Source organism: Gorilla gorilla, chromosome 14 (assembly GCF_029281585.2).
Source record: "Gorilla gorilla gorilla isolate KB3781 chromosome 14, NHGRI_mGorGor1-v2.1_pri, whole genome shotgun sequence".
NCBI classification, from domain to species: domain Eukaryota; kingdom Metazoa; phylum Chordata; class Mammalia; order Primates; family Hominidae; genus Gorilla; species Gorilla gorilla.
In genome coordinates this window covers 32647862-32667506 of record NC_073238.2, presented here as the reverse complement: position 1 = coordinate 32667506, position 19645 = coordinate 32647862, and the positions used below count along the sequence as shown (strand labels likewise).

Genomic DNA, 19645 nt, shown 5'->3' with positions numbered 1-19645 from the left:
GTATCAGGGACACAGTTCATTCCCAACTTCCCTAACTCTGGAGTAAAATCTTGAGGCTGTCATCTGGGGAAGCCACATTGTCCGTTCAGCCATGAAGACAGAAACAGTGCCATCGTTCCAGGAGACTTCAGCTGGATCCAGCTGTCACCTTAATAACCTGTTGAGTAGGCGAAAGGTGATGGCTGTGGGGGTCTTGCTTGCTGGCTCCTGGTCATACACCCTCTGGTCAGCGTGTGGCTGCTGTGCCTTCTGTCTGCATTGCTAGTGGTGCTGGGAGGATGGCTGGGCTCCAGTGTCTCTGGAGTGGCTTCAAGTCCACTGCTCCTGGAAGGCTTCATCCCATTGGCCACCTGTCCTCTATGCCCTGAGGCAGAAAGACAGCTGGAACAGGAGATCAGCCGCACCATCCAGATGTGATTATTTGAGATTTTGTATTATCCTTGTACCGTTCTGTGAGCCAGGAGCCAGCCTTTGCGGAGGAAATGGAGGTAGCCATGAAAGAGTTGGTCCAGGAGCTTCAGAGGACAATGAGCATGATGGACCATCATGCTCTTGCCCAGAGTGTTCTGACTCTCTGTTGTTTTTCACCTGCAGAGCTACATTCAGGCAAAGGAGGCCACTACAGGGAAGAATGGTCCAGTTGAGCCTTCCCACCTCTGGGAGGCTTACTGCCAGGCTACTGCCCCACATCCTGCTGTGCACAGCCCCAATGCTGAAGTCACCTACACATGTGGTATTGTGAATTTGTTGCTTCAAGGGCTGGTGCCCAAGTCCCACTTGGAGACTCATACTGGATGCCATGTAGTGGTTGAACTCATCATATGCAGTGTAGTCTTACCACTGATCAGCCGGCTGTCAGATCCTGACTGGATCCACCTTGTCCTCATGGGTATCTTTTCCAAGGCCAGAGATCCAGCACCCTGCTCAGCCAGTACCCTTGAACAGCCCTCAGTGCCCACATCTCTGCCACTGATTGCTGAGTACAGCAGCTTCCAGAAGGGAGAGCTCCTTCTCCAGTAGCAGCCCCAGGGTTCCTAAGTAAACAGTGAGCCATAGATTCCTGCAGGCCCCTCCTCAGAGGTTGAAGGTGGCCATGAAGCTGTAGAGGGAGATTTGGGTGGAATGTCTGAAAAAAGAAAAGTAGGAAACAACTCATCTCATTTCCTGCAGCCAAATATTCGAGGCCCCCTGTTCTTATGTGGAGACTCAGAGCTGGAGTCTCTGCTGTCTGAAGTAGGCTAAGAAACCATCATGCTCGACTCCAGGCCACTTTCTGTCTGACAGGATTCAGGATGCCCTGTGTGCCCTAGAAGGTTCCCAGGCTCTGGAACCCAAAGGTGGTGAGGGATCTGAAGGAGCAGAGGCTGAGGAGGGTCCAGGGAGAGAAACAGTCACAATGGCTCTGCCTTCATGACCTGCCTTCATGACCTGATCACCTCCCAAAAGTGACACCATCTCAACACCATCACAGTAAGAGTTAGGTCTCAACAAGTGAATTTCGGGGGGAACACAAACATTCAGACCATAGCAATAGGCTCTGGGGGCTTCTGAGCACCCCACCACTCATGATAACACCATGGAGACAGGAATTTGTGTTTTCACTCCCCCAGTGGGTCATCAGGCAGTAGGTAATGAGGGCCACCAGCCAGGAAGGGTGTCACGATTGTTCAACAATCGGCCAACTTTACAATCCAGCCTCCGAAGCTTCCAAGTTGAACATTTAGAATCAGTTAAATATTAGTACCTAGCTGTGGGTAGTGAAGTTTATAGGGTGGGAATTGCTTAGAAGTTTTGATTCCAATAATTGGACAGAATTATAAACCAAGCCCCCATTTCTTACACTATTTTAGCACCATCAGGCTTGGCCAAGAAACCCGCTGGAGCTACAATTTGCACTGCCTACCAAACAGGCTCAGAATGATCTCAAAATCAAGTCCTGAGACCCGATTAGCTCAGCTGGATGTGATCTGGAATGAAGAGGCATCAGACACTGGGGAGGACTTCTTGGACAGGCACTGGGCTAGACCTCCCAGACCTCATGGAAGGAGAGGAGAAGGGGCGGCTTCTGGGGAGCTTTTCCCAGCCTCTCTGGGCGGGTGAGGGGTCCTGGCGTCCTGAACTGGAGATGCTGCTTAGAGGGCACTGCTTCAGCCACCCTAGGCTGTCAGTACCCAGAGACCGGGACCCTGGCTCTGCATGGGACCTTATGCCATGCCTTCTACATAGCATATGCTCAAAAATATGTTTAAGGAGTAAACCATTTATACATATAAATATATAATTATATATAATTACATACATTATATATATATATGTAATTAGATTGGTGCAAAAGTAATTGTGGTTTTTGTTACTACTTTCAATGGCATCATTGCCTCTGCTAAACTGGTGGCTTTTCGAGAATGCTTTCATATCCCAGCACTATTGAAGTTTGGGCTGGGCACAGAGCAGAGCTTAGAAGATGCCTGTATATTTGTCTTTTCTGAAACACACCTCCAACATACATCTTAACATGTTGACCTTTCTGAGTGTTTTTGGACTACTCACTTTGCCCACACCTCTAAAACAAAATAAAGCAATGAAAAACTAAGCAAAACTAAATTAAACTGATCTGAATGGAACTAAACCAAACCAAATTAAACTAAACAGCTGGGGGTAGATAGCCTTAGTGGAAAGAATGTTTTGGTGGGTCTTGGCATGCACTTGGCATGTGCTGAGGGCAGCGTGGCCAAGAGAGCTTGGGTTTAGCTAAGTCTAGCATTGTGTCAAATGGGTGAAATAAACACAAGCCTAGAATTATGTCAAATGGGTGAAATCAACACAAGCCTAGAATTATGTCAAATGGGTGAAATCAACTAAATTTATTTATCTAATAAACAAATAACCACACCATGACATTTTTCAGAGTTCGGGAAAATCTATTTATTTAACATTTTTCCAAGTCAGAACTGATGATGATCCCCCAAAAAGGCAGGACCAGGGTTCCCCTTGCATTCCTTTGAACAAAACATTGGCCAAACAAAATAAGAATAGACACAACACTGTCGAGGTGGGCTTAACCTATTTAAAAGAACAAATTGCTTTTGCTTTCAAACAAATGAATGCTGCTAATGTGAGATGTTTTACTCATTAAACCTGGACCAGGGAGTGCCTGCTTAGTAAGACAGAGTGAGCAGCCAGGGCAGGAGGTAACCTGAGTTTGTGGAAGGAATTAGGTACACTTGCACGTGGCTAGCATTCAGGTGTTCTCTCCTCTCTGAAGACTGAGCTGTGAGAATGTCCTTTTGTGGGAGAAGCTGGAGGTTTATCCAATTCAACTTTTGCCTGAGATAGGGCCATGATATGCGGTCGTGGGGACCCCCTTTCAATACCTTGCAATGGTGTGGGGTGCAGCCCCCCTGTGGATGCCTGGTCCATCCTCTAGAGGTCTTCTCTGGCACAAGACTGCCCCTCAGAGATCTGCAGGCAGCTCTTAGGGGCTATCTGAGCCTTTGATTATTTGCCAAAGCAGAAATGTCTGCAGGAAACAACATCTAAAGAAGAGATGGCTGTGTCATTCTCATGCCTCTTCTCCCATCTCCTTGGACTTTCTGAAGGGAAGATGGAATAAGATGGGCATGACCCCTTTCCCCTGAATTTGTGTTTGCAAGAGACGCCTTGATAGCTGTTTGGGGTGGGAATTGGGGTTGAGGCGTGGTTAGTGACAGAGGAGGGTTAGTAAACTGTCTACCATTGGGTGGGTCTTGTCTGGGCAAGTGCAGAAGTAGGAGGTAGCTGGGGAGGGTAGGAGTTCTTTGAACAATGCAGGGAAGAGGAGTTTGAAATCAGGGGTGGAGACATCAGAGAGGGAGGAGACAGGAAACCTGGGGTTCACATGGGAGCAGACACACAGCCCTCTGCAGGAAGGGGTGGCCCAAGATGGACTTTGAGAAGAGAAAACATCCATTGTCAAACTGGGGACAAAGTGATTGGTTCAAAAACACACACACACAAAGCCAGAAACATTTCTTATGAGCTTCATATCTGTTCACAGCTTCTCTCCCTTCCCTGATTCAAGAAGGAAAGGCCCATTGCTGCCGCCGAGCGTGGACACAGGCGGATCTCTGAAGAGCTGGGTCGCGAGCCTCTCCCGCACATGCTGCCTGGCCTCCAGCACCTACTTGGTCCCGCGCACTCCCTCGTGTCACCCCTGGGAGCAGCAGCCGCCGCGGTCGCCGCTACCCAGAAAGAAGTCAGAGACGCCGCGAGGTCGCCACCACCGCCATGCCCGAGAATAAAGGTAAAGGAGGTAAAAATTGACGCAGAGGTAAGAATGAGAATGAATCTGAAAAAAGAGGACTGGTATTCAAAGAGGATGGTCAGGAGTATGCTCAGGTAATCAAAATGTTGGGAAATGGACAGCTAGAAGCAATGTGTTTCGATGGTGTAAAGAGGTTATGTCACATCAGAGGAAAATTGAGAAAAAAGGTTTGGATAAATACCTCGGACATTATATTGGTCGGTCTCCCAGACTACCAGGATAACAAAGCTGATGTAATTTTAAAATACAATGCAGACGAAGCTAGAAGTCTGAAGGCATATGGCGAGCTTCCAGAGCGTGCTAAAATCAATGAAACTGATACATTTGGTCCTGGAGATGATGATGAAATTCAGTTTGATGACGTTGGAGATGATGATGAAGATATTGATGACATCTAAATTGAACTCAACATTTTACATTCCATCTTTTCTGAAGATTGTCCTACAATTTGGATTTTGACCATGACAAAGAAGATTTAAATTTCATTAGCATGAATGCAATTTGTTAAAGCAGACTGATTTGTTTCTAAGGTATTTTCGTTTTTTTAAAAAAACTGATAATAATGCTGAATTATCTTAAGTGAGATGTTAAGCCCACTTTGTTCTTTTAATGTAATGGAGCTTATGGGTAGAAGACCATGTCTACTAATTACAAACAAACAAACAACAAAAAAAGCATTGCTGCTTTTCCTGCCACTTCCAATAAGAAAATGGGTATTTTGAAAAAATCATTTGCCTTGTCCTCACGGAATCTGATTAAGCCCTGGCCTCTTGATTGTATAGAGTCATTGTGTATATTCCAATTACCTAGATATTCCCTTGAGATTTTGATACAATTTGAGGGAGGCAGAAATCTGCATTTGAAGAAAAAAAATAAGTCTGTTTGTCATATTTAAGTAGCCTGTGGCTACTTTTATACTGATTTTGATATCATGTGTTCTTTTCATAGTCGTATTTTGCCACTGTAAACATAAAAAAAAAAAAAAACATTTCCAAAATGCAGTTTTCAGAACTTGGGTTTTAATAGCAGTATTGAATTCGTAAGCTTAGTAGTGGCAGAAATTGAACACTAGGTGGCATTCAGTTATCTTAACAGTGGAAGTACTGATACGACTGTTGATTTTTCTTTTACTATGTGTAAGAAATACCCCAAACATGAAAAGATTGTTTTGATCACATGCATGTATGTAGAATATTTTTGCAGAGCAGAAAGATTGTTAGAAGTGTGATTTTTATTTTCAGAGGTCATATACATGTAAGCTACAATTTTGAGTGCTTTATAAACAATATATATATATAAATTTTAATTTCATAGCAACTTGTAAAAAAAATTGTTGAAAAGCCTTTTTCAGCATATCCCTAAGCTAAGGCAAGAGGAAGGGATAACAACTCAATGAAAAGATGGTCTCCAATTTCTGAATGAAAAAGCTACAGCTGAGAAATAAAATAAAATGTCATGTTGCAAAAAAAAAATGCCCGAGAGCCAGCCGATGCATAATAAAGTCCTGTGTGATGCACCCTAGTAACTGGCTTCCCTTCCTGGAGGGTGGCAGGCTCCACCCCCTCAAAGGACCCTGCTGGAGGCTGAGTTTTGGCAGAGGGGGCTGTTCCCCAACCCTTTTCTCCCTTGTCCTCCAGAAGGGGAACAGCTCTTGCTAAAGGTGTTACTGCCTTTCTTGGCACTCATCGCTCCCCTCAGTTATGTTCAAGTCAGGCAGTTTTTCAACTGTGAGCAAGTATGCAGATCTTTCCAAACAGAAGCCTGTCATATGCTTTATATTCATGAAAACTACAGTGCAAACGTTTGAAAGTCAAGCCACCTGGGAGTAATTTGCATTTTAATTAATACTTCAAGTGAATTGCTGTTTCTGGCTTTTGTATCTTGAAGAGCAAAGACCACGTATCCAAGTCCGTACTCCAGCAGGCTGTGGTTGCCTTTGGCCCCTGTCTTGGCTGACTTGAGCGTTCCGATGCTGGGAAAGAGGCCTGGGATTTGGTTGCCTGCCAGTTGTTCCTTACGGAGGGGGCTGGACACACTTAATTTCTTTCTTAGAAAAATCATGCGTTAGAGTTGCTATCTAAATGATGGTTGACGGGGAATAGAGGTCATGCATTAAAAAAAGACAGTTGTCAAAATTCCTCATGCTATTTAAAGGTAGCCTGATCATTTTACTATTGTTTTTTGGAATCCTTCCAGACTCTACAAAAGCATGTATATACATGATAATGAACATATACAGATTTATGTTATTTTGTTTTTCTATAGATAGGGTAACTTTGCTCTTCAGCTTGTACATATTGATGTGAAATTTGCTTTGTTTTTGTTTTTGAAACTCAAGTGTTGGCAAACTGGCCTGTGGGCCACATCCAGCCCAAAGCATTTTTTTTTCCAGCTTTTTTTTTTTTTATACTTTTAAGTTTTAGGGTGCATGTGCACAACGTGCAGGTTTATTACATATGTATACATGTGCCATGTTGGTGTGCTGCACCCATTAACTCGTCATTTAGCATTAGGTATATCTCCTAATGCTATCCCTCCCCCTCCCCCCACCCCACAACAGTCCCCGGTGTGTGATGTTCCCCTTCCTGTGTCCATGTGTTCTTATTGTTCAATTCCCACCTATGAGTGAGAATATGTGATGTTTGGTTTTCGTCCTTGCGATAGTTTGCTGAGAATGATGGTTTCCAGTTTCATCCATGTCCCTACAAAGGACATGAACTCATCCTTTTTTATGGCTGCATAGTATTCCATGGTGTATATGTGCCACATTTTCTTAATCCAGTCTATCATTGTTGGACTTTTGGGTTGGTTCCAAGTCTTTGCTATTGTGAATAGTGCCGCTATAAACATACCTGTGCATGTGTCTTTATAGCAGCATGATTTATAATTCTTTGAGTATATACCCAGTAATGGGATGGCTGGGTCAAATGGTATTTCTAGTTCTAGATCCCTGAGGAATCACCACACGGACTTCCACAATGGTTGAACTAGTTTGCAGTCCCAACAACAGTGTAAAAGTGTTCCTATTTCTCCACATCCTCTCCAGCACCTGTTGTTTCCTGACTTTTTAATGACCACCTTCTAACTGGTGTGAGATGGTATCTCATTGTGGTTTGGATTTGCATTTCTCTGATGGCCAGTGATGATGAGCATTTTTTCATGTGTTTTTTGGCTGCATAAATGTCTTCTTTTGAGAAGTGTCTGTTCATATCCTTTGCCCACTTTTTGATGGGGTTGTTTGTTTTTTTCTTGTAAATTTGTTTGAGTTCATTGTAGATTCTGGATATTAGCCCTTTGTCAGATGAGTAGATTGCCAAAATTTTCTCCCATTCTGTAGGTTGCCTGTTCACTCTGATGGTAGTTTCTTTTGCTTTGCAGAAGCTCTTTAGTTTAATTAGATCCCATTTGTCAATTTTGTCTTTTGTTGCCATTGCTTTAGGTGTTTTACACATGAAGTCCTTGCCCATGCTTATGTCCTGAATGGTATTGCCTAGGTTTTCTTCTAGGGTTTTTATGGTTTTAGGTCTAACATTTAAGTCTTTAATCCATCTTGAATTAATTTTTGTATAAGGTGTAAGGAAGGGAACAAGTTTCAGCTTTCTGCATATGGCTAGCTAGTTTTCCCAGCACCATTTATTAAAAAGGGAATCCTTTCCCCATTGCTTGTTTTTGTCAGGTTTGTCAAAGATCAGATAGTTGTAGATACGTGGCATTATTTCTGAGGGCTCTGTTCTGTTCCATTGATCTATATCTCTGTTTTGGTACCAGTACCATGCTGTTTTGGTTTCTGTTGCCTTGTAGTATAGTTTGAAGTCAAGTAGCATGATGCCTCCAGCTTTGTTCTTTTGGCTTAGGATTGACTTGGCAATGCGGGCTCTATTTTGGTTCCATATGAACTTTAAAGTAGTTTTTTCCAATTCTGTGAAGAAAGTCATTGGTAGCTTGATGGGGTTGGCATTGAATCTATAAATTACTTTGGGCAGTATGGCCATTTTCACGATATTGATTCTTCCTACCCATGAGCATGGAATGTTCTTCCATTTGTTTGTATCCTCTTTTATTTCCTTGAGCAGTGGTTTGTAGTTCTCCTTGAAGAGGTCCTTCACATCCCTTGTGAGCAGGATTCCTAGGTATTTGATTCTCTTTGAAGCAATTGTGAATGGCAGTTCACTCATGATTTGGTTCTCTGTTTGTTATTGGTGTATAAGAATGCTTGTGATTTTTGCACATTGATTTTGTATCCTGAGACTTTGCTGAAGTTGCTTATCAGCTTAAGGAGATTTTGGGCTGAGACGATGGGGTTTTCTAGATATACAATCATGTCATCTGCAAAACAGGGACAATTTGACTTCCTCTTTTCCTAATTGAATACCCTTTATTTCCTTCTCCTGCCTAATTGTCCTGGCCAGAACTTCCAACACTATGTTGAATAGGAGTGGTGAGAGAGGGCATCCCTGTCTTGTGCCCGTTTTCAAAGGGAATGCTTCCAGTTTTTGCCCATTCAGTATGATATTGGCTTGTGGATTTGTTATAGATAGCTCTTATTATTTTGAGATACGTGCCATCAATACCTAATTTATTGAGAGTTTTTAGCATGAAGGGTTTTTGAATTTTGTCAAAGGCCTTTTCTGCATCTATTGAGATAACCATGTGGTTTTTGTCTTTGGTTCTGCTTATATGCTGGAAAAAGATCCTGAACAACTTCCCAAAAAAGATCCTGAACAACTTCCCAAAGGACATGTGGACAGCTGCTTGTCAGATGCAGCTGTGCCAGCCCACGATCCAGCAACAACGGTTCAGGAACAGAGACTGAGTTAGCTGACACAGCCCTGAATCTGCTTGTCTTGTTACTAACAGAACAGTGGAAATGGCTGTGGACTGAAAACATGTAGATGTTTCTTCATCTTATCTTTGGTACCCTAGTTTAAAGGTGGCTGGACGTGCAGGTAGCTAATTTAACAAGTCCACAGCGCTGGGTGCAGTACCTCTGGCTTCTTCAGGAGTCCATCTGGCCTGGTGGAGTTTTGCCTAAGTTTCCACGGCCTGTAAGGACCCAGGAGCAGAAACTGGCTGCTCAGAAACAGGCTTTGCAGAGCCTAATGGGAGTCCTCCCAGATCTCATAGTAGAAATTCTTGGGGTGAAGAAATGCCAGCTGAGCGTCTAGTCTTGGAGTCGCTACAACAACCACTCATCAACAGGCACTTGATTTACTGCCTTGGGGACATTATCCTGGAATTCTTGGATCTCAGTGCCTCTGTTGAGGAGTTCGCTGCTACCATCTCTGCTTCAGATACCCCAGGCAGCCGTAAGAGGATGGGTGTCTCCTCTTAGCTGGTTCTTCCCGCATCCTTCCCAGGTCAGGGAAGTAGAGTTACTCGGCCACCCAGAGACCAGGGAGGAAGCCCGTGCCCTCTGGAAGTAGGCTACAGCTCAGAAGGCCTAGGCTCTCAGTGGCTCAATTCTCTCCCACTTCTGCTCCATTTGTAGCAGGTGACACGGGGTATGTGTCCCAGTTGCATGCACATTTATTTCCATGTCCCTTTTGTGGTGTTGGGATTGTTGGTGGTGAGTAGATTCTGTTTCCTTTGGGAAAAGAAGATGTGAGGTAGAGGAACAATCCCCTTTTGCTTCTCCTTTTGCTGTCCTCCCTGAGATTGTCTGCCAGAACCCGGCCCTGTGCACAGATGTACTGAATCCACCAGCACACAAACTCTGGATAGAACAGGAAAAAAGCTATGGCCAGATTTCCTTGGAGGAAAAAACAACCTTCTGAGCTCTCTGTTCCTACCTGGAAACTAAAAATTCATTCTGGGCCATTCTCAAAAACCAGACTCCTGGGTCTTATGTAGTTTCCCAACAGTTCCAGAAGAAGAAGGGAAGAAAATTTTTCAAGGGACTTCTTGCTCATGTGTTGCTATTTCCCAACACATTAGCCTTATGGAAGATGTCATCAGGCTGCTTCCCTGGAAAGCTACACTTTTCCTTTCCAGAAGACTTCAAAGCTGATTGCAAAAGCTTCTGGTAAATCCACCCCACCCTTCACACGCTTTCCTGAAAGGCATTTGTACCACACATTTTATTTTTGTCTCTCCTCCCAACCCCCTGCCCTAGAGCAACTAGGTTTTTGAATTTGTGACCCTCCCATTATCTTCAGCAAATTTGCATGACAACTTGCATATTCAGCCTCAACTTTTCCCAGGAGAAGGTAAAGCACTTGCCTCCTGTCTTAAGAATGCAAAAAGAGTAGGAATAGCAAGTTGGGTGGATGAAATCTCCCTTCATAAGTCTTTGATGGGGAACTTTTATTGCTTTGAACAGATAAGATTAGCAAACTTACAAGGAATAGCTTCTTATTTCCTGTTCCTTATGGTTATAATTAGCCTTTAAAGAACTCCAGCAAAGTGTTCTGTCAGGCCACCACATCTTCTGTAAAGGCAAAGAAATTAGGAACTGCTGGAGGAGAAGGATAAATCAGGAGGAATTGCTGGTAGAAGAGGACACAGACAGTCACAGGGAAGTGGTGTATATTAAATACATGTGAATAGCTGGCAAAAAGGTGTCAGGGATGTTACTCGGAGCCATTTGGCTTCACACTTGCCTGTTAGTGCCTTGCTTTTGCTGAATTACCAGAGCCTACTACTTGGAGGAAGGTCTTGGAGTTAGACTAATGAGAAGGCAGTGGGGTGCCAAAAACAAGTGTCAAAGTTCTCTTAGATTCTGAAGTAGGTGGTGAGCACATAATTAAAGTGGTTTGTGGAAGAAAAAAATGCTTCTCTTACTGAATCTCTTGATTATAGTTTATAATCAAAATTATTGTAAAACTTTTCTCCATTTGTAAGTAATTACACATATAAAGTATCTCCCTCATTCGGTAGATTTCATATTTCTTTCAGAAATGTATATCAAGTATAAAACATTTTGAATTCTAAATTGCATTTAAAATTATTCATTATTGGTTATATTATATAATTATAACCAAGTACTATAATGACTACATACTGTAAACTTTCTTTGCCATGTGGCACAAATAGTTAATTTACCTTTTCTTTATCTATCTTCTATGTCCTAGTCTATTTCAGTTTTCTCACAAGTAGTGGTTTTCATTGAACTACCAAAAAGTTATAAGGGCAACCACACTCAAAGAAAAACGTGTTAGTAACATATAGTTTAAAGCTTTTTTTATTTATAAAATTGTATTCCAAATTGTTAAATTAATTTTACTATGCAGACTTGATGCCTGAAAACTTCTTAAAATAGAGAAGTTCACAATATGAGATACAGTATCTTTCTTCATATAATGACAAAAGACTTCAGTTCTGAAATTTTAGGAAAAGTTTTGCTTTAAGATTAATTAAAACATAAGTTTGCATAAGCAGAGAGCATGTAGGTACAGCTATTTTGTGGAAAACTTACTTTGTTATTAGAGCTGTTAGGAACGTCTTTTGAGAATACTCAGGCTATATATGATGCTGCAAATTTATTTTCATAATTGCTATAACTGGCAGGGCAAGCAGATGATATGTTTGTAGCTATCTCGTGGTAAGCACATCTCCGGGAATAAAGAAGGGCCTTAAGAAGAGGGAGGCAGGTGGCACAGTCATCACATCATGAACACAGATGCAGTGGCTCCTGAGAAAGAGTCATGATGACAGCTGAATTCTTTGTTTCTGTCTGATATGTAATCTAATTTCAAGGAAGTATCAAAGTGTCAGGGTAGAGAGAGGATAAGAATCACTAGCATGAAATCCAAAGAAGTGCAGACATCCAGTTGCCTGATGTCTTCTGAGGTGGATCACCCAGATTCACAATACAGATAATTAAATTCAGAGCTGCAGAGATAGGGAAAATAAGATGTGGAAATAGGCTTCATCTGAAGTATTATTCAGGTCTCCTCCGTTTCTTCCAAATGTCGTCCGCATCAGTATACTCAAGACATCTGATGGCATTGATGAGCAACTGAAAAATCATTTAATCAATCATCAGATTCTTTATCCTTAGTTAAAAATGTAGAGTCACAAAAGTCATGTATCAAAATGCGCTCTTTTTTTAATAGAGTATGGTCTACTACCCATTGTGTGTCCTCTTAACCTTCCCAGAGTAGCAAGGTGTCCTTAAAGCATAAATTTAGCATAAAATTAGACATGTTCCATTATAAAATAAAATGAATAAAATAAAATGAAACCCCGTCTCTACTAAAAATACAAAAACTAATCGGGTGTGGTCGTGGGCTTTTGTAATTCCAGCTACTTGGAAGGCTGAGGTCCAGAGAATCACTTGAACTCAGGAGGCAGAGGTGGCGGTGAGCTGAGATTAAGCTACTGCAGTCCAGCTTGGGAAACAGAGTGAGACTCAGTCTGAAAACAAACAAAAAAAAAAGTGGGCTTATTGGGTCAAAGTGTATGTGTGTTTTAAATGTGGATATACTCAAGGTGCCTTTTAGATAGGATGTCTATTTGAAATTCCCATCAACAGCGTATTAGTATTCTATTCCATATATTCTTACTAGTGATTTGTCATCTTTAGCTTGTTGTTGGGATTCAGAATAGTTTGAAACAGTTTTTCCTCTGTTTCTTTTTCAGCATCAGGACTTACTTCCATAGCTTAACTCGTGGGAGGGAGCTGATAAAAATGAAAGTTCAGTGACAAATGAGTAGTGTAGACCAGTGGTCTCCAAACTTTGGTTGCTTACCCCATCACTAAAAATTTTGAGCATTAAGCAGGTGTGGTACATGGTCCTGTGGTCCCAGCTACATAGTTGGCTGAGACAGGAGGATGTTTGAGGCCAGAAGTTAAAGGCTAAAGTTCACTGTGATTATAGTGAATGAATATATGAATATGAATTATGAATATAGCCACTGTACTCCAGCCTGGGCAACATAGTGAGGCCCTGTCTCTTTAAAAAAAAAAAAAAATGATGGGCTGGGAAGAATGAAGTCAGAAAAAAAAAATGGTACAACTTCATGTTGTTGCTTTGAAAAAAGAGACAAAAAAATTGAGCATCAATTCTTAATCCTTAGACATTTAATTTACAAATAATAAACATAGTAACTGATTATTGTGGACTTTGTAAAATACAAACAAAAAATTAACAAGGATGATAATAATTAAAAATAAAGTTCAGATGTTTTCCCTTTTTACCCTGGAGCATCTTGGGTACACCTGGAGGCATGTGTGTGTGTATGTATTTATGTGTGTGTGTGTGTGTCTTTAAGACAAGAGTCTTGCTCTGTTACCAGGCTGGTGTGCAGTGGTGTGATCTTGGCTCAGTGCAACCTCTGCCTCCTGGGTTCAAGTGATTCTTGTGCCTCAGCCACTCGAGTAGTTGGGATTACAGGTGTGTGCCACCATGCCTGGTTAATTTTTGTATGTTTTAGTAGACATGGGATTTTGCCATTTTGGCCAGGCTGGTCTGGAACTCCCAGCCTCAAGTGATCCGCCTGCCTTGGCCTCCTAAAGTGCTGGGATTCCAGGTGTGAGCCACCTTGCCTGGTCTCCTGGAGGTATGTTATACTTGCTTTGGATACTACTGTTTTAGACTCTTAAGGTTTAATATTTCGCATTTGTGGATGCTTGTTTTTGGGCATTTCACTAGTTTTGCAGATGGTCCAGTTTAGTTGGATTATGAATGCCTTTAAATGTCCCATGCTAGACCAGGTGCAGTGGCTCATGCCTGTAATCCCAGCACTTTGGGAGGCTGAGGCAGATGGATCATGAGGTCAGGAGATAGAGACCATCCTGGCTAACACGCTGAAACCCCTCTCTACTAAAAATACAAAAAACTAGCCAGACATGGTGGCATGCGCTTGTAGTCCCAGCTACTCGGGAGGCTGAGGCAGGAGAATCTCTTGAACCCGGGAGGCGGAGGTTGCAGTGAGCCGAGATTGCACCACTGCACTCCAGCCTGGGTGACAGAACGAGACTCTGTCTCAAAAAAAAAAAAAAAAAAAAAAAGCCCCATGCCCTTGAGAGTCATATCTGCAATAGGGGCAAAAATAAATGTAAAGCGTCAGTTTGATACTTTTTGCATTGTTGAGGTGGCTGAATTTGAAAAGGACAAATTGTAGGATAAGAAGGAATGTAAATAGTCTATTTCTTTTAGATATGAAGAATTGATATTGTGTAGAGCATGTTTTTAAAAGTTATGTTTTTGGGAAAGCAGTTTGGCTATAATATATATCTCCCCGTTTTTTAAGAGGTTAGGTCTTAGAGACTGAGTGAAGGGATGAATAATTGCTACTTGCTCTCCTTTGCTTTCAAAGTACCACAATTAACCTGTCACTAACTCTATTTGGATTAACCTGAGCCTATGACAAACTTTCCGTGATGATTCTTAGATTACAAGATTTTTTTTCTGGAGTTTGAATAAGTTGCTTTTGATCTGTGGCTGCCTGCCCCCTAACCCCTATAAATTATGAAATCAGGAAACAAGGCTTTTTGATTAGAAAAAAATGAGTCTTTTCTCCCTCATCATGGGGAAATTAATTTCAGTTATTTCATATGGGTTATTGGCAGGGAAAGATAATATTAAAATCTTAGAGATTGTGAAAAGAGATTATATTAAGCAACTTGAGTGATTTTTTTTTTTTTTTGCCAGTTAAAAGAAATGAGATAATTTATAGTGAAGATGATTGCTATATACAGTGCTTTGCACAAAAGGCTACATATCTCTTTTTACCTTAGGTAACATGATTTATAAGTTATTTTCACATGTATCTTCTTAGATCATCACAAGGATTTGAGATCATCATTTAATCAGGACTGTTGTGACTTGCTTGAGGCCACATGCCTAGTGTTTGACATCATGTTTAAAGAGGTAGACTGAAACTTCTGCAGAAATAGAGACTGGTGGCTCTTCTCTCCCTTGCTCCCTAGCAGTTAATACATTGCCTGGTACAGAGTAAGCTATCAATATTTGTGGACTAACTGTTTAAACTCCTGCATATTTATTTATACATGTAAATAAGTTATAGCATTATAAAATCAACAGTTATGTTTTACATAGTTATATTGTTCCTTCATCTTATGTGCACAGAAAATATTTTTGTGGAAAAGGTCATGAATTTTAGATCAACCTTTCACATATCCCTTTACTTTCTCTTAAGATACTTTCATGGTGACAAAAAAATACTCTTAATGTCATTCCTTTCACTGTGTGTGTTAAATCCTGTGGCAAGACTGTATATTTGTGTATATGTAAGTATGTATTTGTTTATTTAGTAGGCCGCTATTTATAAAGGAAACATACTCATTAGTTGGTCTTTGCGTACATAATGGTTCCCAAAACATGAACTCTATGGTTTGCTGTGAGTGAATGAAAAAGAGCAGGTATGATTTCCCACACCTTTGTCATTCTCTCCAGTTTCCTGTACATATGGTTGACGTACTCAGCAGTAAGTGTAACTTCTTTACACTGAAGAAAATTAGTCTTCCAAAGAACTAGTATGCTACTTCCCCCTTGTTCTGCAGTACTTAAAATCCTGTTTGGTAAATGAACTAATACACTTTTATATACAGAAGAGACCCTGGATGGCCATGAATGGAAATATTAGTAGTGATTAATTTCTGTCTTGGTGGGATAATGTGTTTTTTTTTTTTTTGCTGCTTATTCTTTTATAGTTTCCCATTTTTCTACAATGAGCATGTATTAATTTTATAAGTAGGAAAAACTATTTTATTTTATTTTATATTTTATTTTTTGAGACGGAGTCTCACTCTGTCACCCAGTCTGGAGTGCAGTGGTGTGATCTCAGCTCACTGCAACCTCTGCCTCTCGGGTTTAAGCGATTCTCATGTCTCAGCCTCCCAAGTAGCTGAGACTACAGGCCACAAGCCACCACAGCCAGCTAATTTTTTGTATTTCTTAGTAGAGATGGGATTTCATTATGTTGGCCAGGCAGGTCTTGAACTCCTGACCTCAGGTGATCTGCCCATCTCAGCCTCCCAAAGTGCTGGGATTACAGGTGTGAGCCACCACACTCAGCCAAAAACTGCTATTTTAAAGTCCTTATTTTTCATTGGATGTCTTGTGAAGGTTTAAGTCACAGTCACCATTGCACCATTGAGAAAGTGGGTCGTTAACTGGCTCCAGTTCCTAAGAGGAGTGGCAGCTATAGGAAGTAGTATGGGAGCAATGGGGCAGGTAAGCTGATTTGAGCTTTATCATTGTGAACTCTACTATGACTAAAGACATTCTGGGATTTGATAACAATTATACCCAAGAGGACTTAGCCATCTAGTTTTTCTTTTCTTAATAAGCTGATTGAGAATTATGAAATAAACTTTAAGAAAAATCAGTTTCTATGAACTCTGTAAACAGAGAACTAAGCCCAAACTCCCAGGTTCTGTATCGGGTGTGTTTGTTTGTGTGTGAGAGTGTTGTGGTGTGTTTTAAAATACCAAGTGGAGTTGTAGCAACTCAGATGGGATATGATTTATATTAATACATCTAATGTGAATTGGAAGATATTTAGGCAAATGATTTTTATTATGATGGTATAGGCTTATTGGAGTTTTGGTGTTAATATACATCTGGGAGTTGAGCCATTCTAAGTTTATTTACCCATCTGGTGATGTTTTAGGAAGAGCTGTGTCATATATCCTCGAGAATTTAAGTGATTAGAGCTTGTTGGTTTTTCCTCTTAGTTTACTGCACAATTTTAGTGTTTTAAATGCTTCTGTGAATGGAGAACATCATTCAAAAAGGTTAGATTTCTGGGTTAAGACATTTGTTATTATCTGCCTTTATTCTTTTATAGGGTAAGATTAGGCTGGACTCGGTGGCTCATGCCTATAATCCCAGTACTTTGGGAGGCCAGGGTGGGCAGATGAGGTCAGGAGTTTGAGACCAGCCAAGGCAACATGGCAAAACCCTGTCTCTACTAAAAATACAAAAATTAGTCGGGCATGGTGCTGGGCATCTGTAATCCCAGCTACTTGGGAGGCTGAGGCAGGAGAATCGCTTGAACTTGGGAGGTGGAGGTTGCAGTGAGTCGAGATTGTGCCACTGCACTCCAGCCTGGGTGACAGAGGGAGACTCCATCTCAAAAAAAGAAAGTTGAAGAGGAGTTGAGGTAACAATTGTAGGTACTGTTAGATTGGTGCAAAATTAATCATGGTTTTGGATTGTGAATTTTGAATCATTATAACTAGGCCCAAACACATCTCTATGTATCAAAATAGGAACCATTACGATCAACACATTCTTCCAATGAGAAAGAAGTTTGTGTATTCCTGTAGTGTAAAAATTCATGCTTCGGGATTCAGTGAACTCTTGGAAAGCATTTTCTGCATCCTGCCAGTTGTAGAAGCATTTTCCCTGCAAAAAAATTTCCAGATGTTTGCAAAAGTGGTAGTCGGTTGGCGAGAGGTCATTTGAATATGGTGGATGAGGCAAAATTTCATAGCCCAGTTCATTCAACTTTTGAAATGTTGGTTGTGCAACGTGTTGTCGGTTGTTGTCGTGGAGAAGAATTGGGCCCTTTCTGTGGACCAGTGCCGGCTGCAGGCCTGGCAGTTTTTGGTGCCATCTCATTGATTTGCTGAGCGTACTTCTCAGATGTATTGGTTTTACTGGGATTCAGAAAGCTATAGTGGATCAGACTGGGAGCAGACCACCAGACAGTGACCCTGACCTCTTTTTCGTGCAAGTTTGGTTTTGGGAAGTGCTTTGGAGCACCTTCTTGGTCTAGTCACTGAGCTGGTCATCACTGATTGTCGCTGTTGTTGAATAAAATCCACTTTTTTTCACATGTCACAATCCAACCAAGAAATGGTTCGTCGTTGTTCCGTAGAATAAGAGAAGACAACACTCAAAAATGACGATTTTTAAAATTTTCGGTCATCTCATGAGGTACCGACTTATCAAGCTTTTTGACCTATTGGCTGGGCGTGGTAGCTCACGCCTGTAATCTCAGCTCTTTGGGAGGCCAAGGCGGGCAGATCCGTTGAGGCCAGGAGTTCAAGACCAGCCTGGCCAACATGGTGAAACCCCACCTCTACTAAAAATGCAAAAATTACTCGGGCCTGGTGGTGGTCACCTGTAATCCCAGCAACTAGGGAGGCTGAGGCACGAGAATCGCTTGAACCCGGAAAGTAGAGGTTGTAGTGAGCCCAGATTATGCCGCTGCCCTCCAGCCTAGGTGATAGAGTGAGACTCCCATCTCAAAAAAAAAAAAAGCTTTTGCACCCTTCCAATTTGCTTCAATTGCCAAACAAGCGTAGAATGGTTGACATTGAGTTCTTTAACAATTTCTCGCGTAGTTGTAAGAGGATCAGCTTCGATGATTGCTCTCAATTGGTCATCGCCAACAACTTCTGGCCGGCCACTACACTCCTTATCTTCAAGGCTGTCGTCTCCTTTGCAGCACTTCTTCAACCACCACCGCACAGTTCCTGGGCAAAATGTGTAGTTGATGTTGCGAGTTGTCTCCACTGCTTTATGACCCATTTTAAACTCAAGAAAATTGCTTGAATTTGCTTTTTGTCTAACATAATTTCCATAGTCTAAAAAAAAAAGCAAATAATACATTATTAGCAAAAAAAAGGTGAGAAATGTGCATTAAAATGATGTATAAATAACCACATTTATTTAAGAATGTATTCCAGTATCAAATAGCAAATTTCAACAATGCAAAAACTGCAGTTACGTTTGCACCAACCTAATAATATGTATATTTTTTAGTTAGAAATTTCATAGTACAGAATAACAGGCTTGTCAAATACACACATACAAATCCCATATAGAATCTACAAATCCCATATAGAATCTGTCTCTGAATTCCACAACCTCAGCTTATTTTTTAAAGTAAAATTTAAATATTTCAAAAATTTAGAAAAATATGGAGAATAATTTAACAAACACCATGTACTAGTAGATTTTTTTTCTTTTTCTTTTCTTTTCTTTTCTTTTTTTTTTTTTTTTTTAAGATGGCGTCTCACTGTGTTGCCCAGGCTGGAGTGCAGTGGTGCAATCTTGGCTCACTGTAACCTCCGCCTCCTGGGTTCAAGCGATTCTCTTGCCTCAGCCTCCCGAGTAGCTGGGACTACAGGCACACATCACCACGACCAGCTAATTTTTGTATTTTTAGTAGAGATGGGGTTTCACCATGTTGGCCAGGATGGTCTCCATCTCTTGACCTCGTGATCTGCCTGCCTTGGTCTCCCAAAGTGCTGGTATTACAGGCATGAGCCACCGCGCCCGGCCCATTCAGTAGATTTAATAGATGCTGACATCTTGTCAGATTTGCTTCAAAGATGTATTTATATATGTTTTTATTTATTTATTTATTTTTGACATGGGGTCTCACTCTGTTGCCCAGGCTGGTGTGCAGTGGCAAAATATCTAC

General features: G+C 41.3%; 1 protein-coding gene and 2 pseudogenes across 1 annotated transcript in view; all 3 read left to right on the top strand.

Annotated features, from left to right (window-relative positions):
- The window catches only part of LOC101137900 (ankyrin repeat domain-containing protein 18A), an 81425-nt gene that overhangs the window by 9624 nt on the left and 52156 nt on the right, over positions 1–19645 (top strand). The window contains 1 exon segment of the mRNA XM_063697295.1: positions 4034–4830. The gene's annotated coding sequence lies outside the window, so the exon portion shown is untranslated.
- On the top strand, positions 92–9632 carry LOC101139026 (sorting nexin-19-like; annotated as a pseudogene).
- On the top strand, positions 4264–4698 carry LOC109023126 (eukaryotic translation initiation factor 1A, X-chromosomal-like; annotated as a pseudogene).